Source organism: Streptopelia decaocto (genome assembly GCF_964273445.1).
Source record: "Streptopelia decaocto genome assembly, chromosome: 10".
Lineage (NCBI taxonomy): Eukaryota > Metazoa > Chordata > Aves > Columbiformes > Columbidae > Streptopelia > Streptopelia decaocto.
The window spans coordinates 11,983,974-11,991,865 of record NC_138665.1 but is presented as its reverse complement, the minus strand read 5'-3'; positions in this window follow the sequence as shown (position 1 = coordinate 11,991,865).

The following is a 7,892-nucleotide window of genomic DNA, read 5'->3' as shown; positions in this document are numbered from 1 at the left end:
CCTGAGGCAACAGAATGCTCCATGGAGAAGCAGCTATATTTATCTCTCTTCATCCTGAACCACCTGTCTCTAGAGACCTGGAATGCATTAAAAAATGAATGTAATGACTGAACTAAATCTAGGTCCTCTGTTCCAGAAGAAAAGAACAGTTTTTACAAGCAGAAAAGCATGGAAATCTAGGATGTGTTCTGATGAAACAAGAAAAATTAAGCAGGAAGGTCTAGTAATCTAGACAGATTTTTTTTTTTTTTTTAAGTACTGCTAGAAAAAATAAGAAGAATCTGAGGCTAACTACATTTAAGAACAAACTAACAACAAACAAACAATGTTTTGGAGATGGTCTAGGTAAGAGTGCTTGTGGAAGAGAAAAAGGGGTTTTGGTCTCTGTTTAACTCCATACAGCAGGATTAGATGCTGTAAAGCCAGATCTGAAAGCCTGACTTCAGCATCATTTCAGCCCATTCCTGAAGGCACATTTAACTACAATTTTTAGTGAAGTGTATTTGCACTGATGAGGGAGGTGGATCTCACCCAGCGAGATGCACACGTTGTGAACGGCTCCCTGCCATTCAGAGCCAACTTTTTATCTTCTTGTCACCGTTATCTTGTTCCTTACCCATGGTTATTTATTACAAATCTGTGTCCCGCTGACTAAGCTGCTGTAAAGAATATCGGAGCCTGATGGAACATGTGCAGGGGATTCTGTCCTTGTGCTGCTGCAGGGCAATAAACTTTAAACTTTGTAAAGGGAAGTTTTGAGACTAGTTAAAGTTTTAGGCATAGATGGGCAGTGAGTGAGGGAAGTGTTTCTGAATGACGTCAGTGAACGCTCCATCCTCTGAGGCTTGTGCTTATCTTGTGCTACTTAAATAGGGTTACACGGGTGTATTTAAGTATGTTGCATGCATGGAGCACCAAAGCTGCTTCTCTACCAAAGCTGGTTGATCCTGTGTTCATTTCTGTGAGTCGAGAGGTGGTGTGGCCCCCGTGCGGAGCGGGGGGAGCTGCAGACACTGTGAGCTGACCAGGATCCTGCCCCAGGCTGAGCAGAAAGGGAAGCAGGACCATCCAGCCTCCCTCCCAGCTTCATTATTTATCCCTTCTTTCTCTAATACTACAGTACTACCAGACTGGAATTCTTCATTCCAGCTTTTCATTTGATCCTCTTGTGTAAAGAGTGTGGTAAATGAGAATCTATTGGCATGTCACCTCTGTTTGTTTGTTTTAATTTAAGCCATGTTGTAACTCCGAGTTGTTAATGATCAGTGTGTTTCAGGAACAAGTATTTTGTTTGGTATTTCAGCAGTATATTGTTTAACTGCATGTAAATCTCTGTCCACACAATCTGAGTGCTAGACACATTTTCTGTTTAGTAAAACAAACATTTTTAAAAGTGTTTTGTTTTAAACATCAGGTAGACTCACTAGTTCTTCGAGAAGCATCACTTAAATATTTAATGACAGCTTATCTTAAAGTGTTTGATCCGTCCTAGATAAAATGATTGCTTCATCCTTAAATATATAACATCTACACCCTACTCCTTTGGATCTCTTTGGTAATACAGATTTGGAAAAGTGGTATGCAAAAAAACCCAAAAGTATCAAAAGGCAAACAGGAATTATCATATGCTTCAGAGAAATAAAAATCACTTCAATGTAAGGATTTTAGCAACGTGCTTTTTTTTAGCTTAAAAGCTGGAAAGTGGTGTTTAAGGGGGAGGTCAATATTCTCACAAGGACTTGTTTTACTTCATGATATAAAACTTGGAGATTACTTGTCAGCTACATTAGCTTTTAAAGTCTGTTTTTACAGTGCAGGATATATATACTCTGGAGGAAAGCATTCTTTTTCAGGGAGAGCATTTTAATTTTATTTCAAATATTGAATGAAGAAAGCTCCAAAGAATTTAATACAATAAACCATTGCTATATTCAAGACAATAATATAAGGGTTTTTTTTTTTGTTTTGTTTTGTTTTTTACAGTTGCTAATAGCAACTTATGTGGCGAACATAAGTACAGCAATTTAAAAGGACACTGTGGTGATGTGAATTTCTTCAAGTAGTTAAATACTAATGTCTTTCACCACGACATCAATGTCAGCTCTGTTCTCAGTTAAAAAGCAAAGAACAAATGAACTTACCATTTTAATTTGCTTTCTTGAATGGAAGGGTTTGCACAAAACTGACAGTAGCCAGTCTAGTCTGTAATTTTAACTTGATTTATTTGAATTAGTGAAATCTTCAGTAAATACATCTCAGTACACTTCTTAAATATTTCCTCAGAGAGATTAAACACCCATTTACTTTAACTCCACTAGTGCTTACAGACTTTTAATTGCAGTGTCTGACGAAATTCTCTAGAAAGAAAAAGCGAAGTGAGAGGACGAGCGGGTCGGCGGTGCCGGAGCCGCCGTGCGGGGCGGGAGCCCTGGCCGAGCTCCAGCGGCTCCTGTGCCCCTATGACGGGGTGTTGGTGCCGCAGGAAGCGTCGCTGGGTCATGCACGTTGCAGGTTTCTTTTGTGTGTGTGGATCAGGATGAGTATTTGGCTACTGCTAAAGAATTTGTCTTTCTCTGTGGTGTTCCCAGCTACTCGCTGTGCCTGGGTGCGTGTAAGAGTGGCCGTGTTCATGTCTTTCACCTTAAAATACGTTTGGGGTGCCTGGTTAATAGGAAGAAGGTTTAAAGCAAAATGCTAGAAGAGAGTTGCATGCATAGTGTCAATGGAGTACAGACCTGTCAGAAGAGCCTGGCAATAACATTGGCTAATTGTCAATGGCCGTTCTTGAGATGGAGTTATACCTGTGTTAAAATTGATGCCAACAGCACAGTTGATTTTAGCCTTGGGTTTGTTTGCTCTTTGCTACTGGTAACCATGGTATGGCATGCTTGTTCTTAAAGAAGAGTATGTGCTCTTGTCTTAGCTTGAGGCTTTATTGCTTTATTGTCAAGGGGATTTTTCCTTCCCACAGCAAGCTCTGGGCTTGGCAATATCAAAATGGAAATAAAAGACCTGTGCTCTGTCCTCCATCACCTCTGCAGAATCCCTCACTAGCTCTCTTGAGGCCATCCTGGTTGAAATGGTGGAGACAAATGCAAGTAACCCCCGCACCCCTGGCATGGCTGCCCTCACAAAGATAATCCTGCTGGGCAAGTGTCTTGGATTGCAAGAGTTCACCTTTCATTCTTTGTTTCCTGCTATTGCTGCTTCTGTTGTCCCAGGAGTTCACCCTTTAAAGAAGGAACATCCTGGCTTCCTGGGACTTGCCTGTTCCCTGGTAAACTGAGCAACACAAGTAAAGAAAGTAAGACACATTAAAGATCCCTTTTGAAAAAGAAACGAGTTGCTTAGGGAGCAGTTTTTCCAGACTGGAGGCTTCTCTATCAATGTCGCACGCTACAGTGCCCTCTGAGTTGCTTTGAGAGGCACGTTTATAGACTGGCTTCAAGGAGTGAGGAACTGGCCTTGTGATCCAGCGTGCTAATGTCATCGTCCTTGAGATGTTGCTTGGCTGCGATGTGCTCAGAAGTGTCTTCTCATGCCCTCTTAGTGTCTCTAAACAAATCCAGGCTTAACTGAGAACATCATTCTGTGCCTTGGTAAAGTTTCTAGAAACTTTGCGAAGGGAAAGGTATGGTCAGTATTTTGAAAGATATATGTATTTTCTGCTATAATGAGGTAGAATATGGACTTAGCATTATAGGTTCAATTAAAAGCATGTCAATAAAAGGCAGTTGTGTGCTACATAAAAGATTCTTTTGTTGAAAACTGGCCTGAGTTATGGCTGTTTTATACACATTAATTTGCTTTGTACATTCAGAATGGAGCTGATTGAACAGCATGATTGTCTGACGAGAGCTAAAAAGCAGCACTTGCTGTAGGTAATTTAAATTGAGCCCTATTATCATTTACGGATTTATTCTGCTTAGAATCAATAAGATGAAAAAGGGTCTGAAAGCTTTACGCTAATGCTAATCACTTCTGGGTCAGTAACTTCTTGTGTTTAAGTTACGCATTTCTTCCCTGTATTCACAGAGCTACTTGGAAAGTGAAATATTTAAAATTTCTTTCACTGAAGAGAATCTTCCAGCCTCTTCTACTTCACAGAGAATTCAGCATCAATAAATATTTTGTTGTACTGAAGAAGTTCCCTGAGAGGGAATTGACACCAACAAAAAGGACAAAAGAGATGCTCTGGAAAGAAGCTTAGCACTGAGTGCCCCAAAAATTGTGTTGTAAAGCAACATTCTTGGTGGCTGGAGATTCAGCTTGACCGCAGGATGCAGCACGAAGCTGGGTTTGGGGAGCTGCTCTCATTTCACTTTCTACTGTAGCAACAGTTTTGTTCCTGGATAATTTCTCTTTTCAGGTCAGAGAGGTACCACTGGGCCCCGGACAGAAAAGACAAAAGGGAGGCCAGAACCAAGATGATTTTGGTGTAGTGACACAATCAAGGGGCAAGACAATGAAATTAATTTATATGTATCAAGCAGAAAAAAATCAGCTCAACAAATTTAATTGTCCATTGAGACCTTGGTTATTGTCTTTGGGGCTGCGGGCAGAAGTGTGCTGTGCTGAAGGGTTGTGTTTGGCAAACTGGAGGAGAGCTGACAAGTTCATAAGAGGAAGAAACCTAAACACAACATCGCTCGCAGCAAGGAGCCATTGGTGGAGTTCCCAGTCCTCCAGGCTTGTTTTGTTCCTTTTGAGGTTCAGGAACTGGTGCTAAAAGTATGGCTGAAAGAGAACGTGAGGAAAAAACAAGTCTCTGTTACAGTAAGAACATCTACTGCATTAATGCCTAATTGTGTCACTTATTGGCTCTGCAGTAGCGGAGGGACTGCATCCCATGCAAAGAAGCCAGGTAGGGTAGTAAAAGAAGTGACCTGAGCTGAGCTGAACTGGATCTCTTCAGAAACTGGATTTGCAGTGCCGTGACAGAGCTTACTGCTGTCTGAAATCTGACTTTTCACAGAGCAGCAGAGAGGAGGTGATACTTAAGCGATGCTGCTGTGAGAAAGGGCTCCCGGAGTCTTGGTTCTGCTGTTTCTGCTGGCTCGGTCCCTGCCACCTTTGCCGGGAAAGATCAGTTCTGTGCGTTGAGAAGGGGGCCCAGGTGATCACTTCTGAGATGACTGATGTGGAGGATTGTGCTGTGGCGGCGCAGAGGGTTGGGATCCCGGTGGCACTGTAAAGCAGAGGGGTGAGCGATGCTCCTTTCCCTAAGGAGTCCGAGCTCTGCAGACAGGGCAAAGTGTGGCACAAGGATGGAATGTCTTGCCTAAGCTGTGTGGAGCTGCAAAGGCAGAATTGTCTTTCCAGTCCCAGGTGAGTGTCGTGGCCTCTGCACCCTGCTGCATCTCTGCTCAGACAGAGGAAGTTTAGTGCCGGATGATTAAACCATCAGTGCTATTACAACTATAGCCCATCGTGTACACCACTGTTGGAGCTGATTGCCGAATCTTTGTTATTTCTTCAATGAAGTGGCTTTCTCTTCTCATACTCAGTTTCCCCAGATACCCGACAGTACCACTTCAGAGGTTTAACTTTTTTTTTTTTTAAGTGTTTTAAAAAACAACATGTTAAACTTTTCTTGCATTAAAATGGGCTGGAGCAGCTAATACAATCTCTTGCAGTAAATAGCTATAAAAACATCAAAGGTTTTGATAACTGTTAGCTGTATATTTTGTAATGCCTATTGTATTTCCATTTTGTTAGTTCTATTTAAAGAGCAGTATTATCATGCCCCATTTCCTGTTAGATAGTTCTATTTGTCTGCTCTACAGGAGGCAGGACATTTTAGGTCCAAAAGAAATTATCTTGCAGTAAATTACTCCTAACTCCATTATGGAATACTAAGCACTCTCCCCTTACTATGTGAGCAGCTTGAAGCGATAACATTGCAATTTATTTATTTGTTTTGTCCCATGTACATAGGTGACACACAAGCTCATCTGAGCAGAGATGGTGGTAACTGACAGGTACAGATCAGTCACATACAGCAAAGTTTACTTTGATTATGTAGTCAGTGTCAAGATGTACAGTAGCTGATGTCAGTTTGATCTCTCTTATGGTATATAATGGCTTGTCTCTTTCATGGTTGAATGGACACTAATTTTTGTCTAATAAGTAAGCTATCAGTTGAGTGTTTTAGAGAGTAGCCAGAGTTTTTTGTCCTTCTGAAAGGGAAACCATTCGTGAAATTATTTTAAAATTTGTTTGGATTGCTTGTCGTATTCATTTTTCTCCTTCTGAAGTCCCCTGTTTACTCAAAGGTACTAAAGGTACAATATTTTCTAAGGACCTGCTGTGAATCTGCTGCATTGTGTATGAGACCTTTCCATATTGAAATAGTAGCAGAGAATGGAATGTTTTTTCCGTCTGTTTGGATGTGTAGCTGCCAAACTGCCAAGTCTGTAGGTAATGCCTTTTAAACCTTAAAGGGAAAGAAGAAACAATATTCTCGTATTATAATAAAACCTCTACCCTTCTCCCCTACACGTAATGTAGGAATTATCTAAGACTGTAACTTTGTAGGTGGATTTTATTATTATTATGCAGCCATGATTTCAGTTGTGTCTATGAAAATAACTTATAGAATTATATTTGCAAGGCATAATATAACTGATGAATAATGGACTTAAAAAACTCCAAAGAGCCAGAACCCCAAAATAATGCTGGCAAGCTCTGGAAGTGAAGGATAATGTTTGGAGTTGTTTAGCATGGCTTACCTTCTGGCACAGCGGCAATTCCAGGGGAAACAGACATTTACAGTGATTAGTAATTTCAAAATTTTGGGGAATATGTCAGTTAAAACAAACAACTTTATGGTTATGACAGGTATGGTAGTAATTATTGATGTCTCTGAACGCTGTATCATTAACAGTATGTCAGTGGGACCAGAAAGACTCAGTTCAGTAAGGTTAGATATTCCCTTGTGCTTCTCACTGACAGATTGAGCTGGTTTAGCTTTGATTGAAGTGATCCACGGCTTTTATTCAGCAGGGTGCTAAGGCCTTTGCCTGCTGTACATGGAGCCTGGTGTTTTCTTGCTTTTCTTGTTCTTTTGTTTGTTTGTTTTCTCATCTAGAATTGTCTTCCTTTTCGATCACTAGCAGTGTATAGGAACTTCCATAAAAACACTGTTGTGTTGGGGATGCCAGGAAGAATTAACAGTGAATAGAGACTGCCTAGTCAAATGCAGGGTGTGAGTTTTAAGTAGTAACAGTAGAGATTTTGAGGGTGCTTTTAGATTTACTACAATAACCAAAGCCTCCTCTCATTGACAGGTATGTTATCCTTAGATACACATCTGAGTCTCACGGGACTGTTTTTTTTTGCAGACATCTGAATGGCCTGCACTATTTTTCATTTCTCTGATCCAAGTGTTCTTGCACAAGCAAAACTGCTGAATGCTCCAGTGTTGAGGCTCTGAATAATTTCACATATCTGACTGCACCGTAGACATGCATTTTTGTCTTAAATGTTTTCAAGAATAATTGTTCTTGAAATGACACCTTCGTAAGGTAAAATTCTGAGAGAGTTCTTAGTAATGGCCATGTCTGTACTGAAAACAAGAAACTGGGTTATTTCCTGAACTCTCTTGGACTAGGGATGAGAGACTTAGATACAGATTGAGTTCTTCTTAAAACTGATAATTTTGTCTGTGCTCTTTAATGCCTGGAGCTGCTATTTTATTGTTTGCAAGGCTGCGCCTTTGCAGTCCTTAGCACTTGCCATCCACTCTTCTTGGGAAGGGCTGTTTGTTTCGCATCCAGGGCTGAGCTCAGAGCAGTGAACTCACTGCAGTCCCAAAGCAGAAACCCTGCTGTGGAGCTGGGAACTGAGTAGGAATCTCGTCCATCTGTTCCTCCATCCTGCAGATGTAGCCC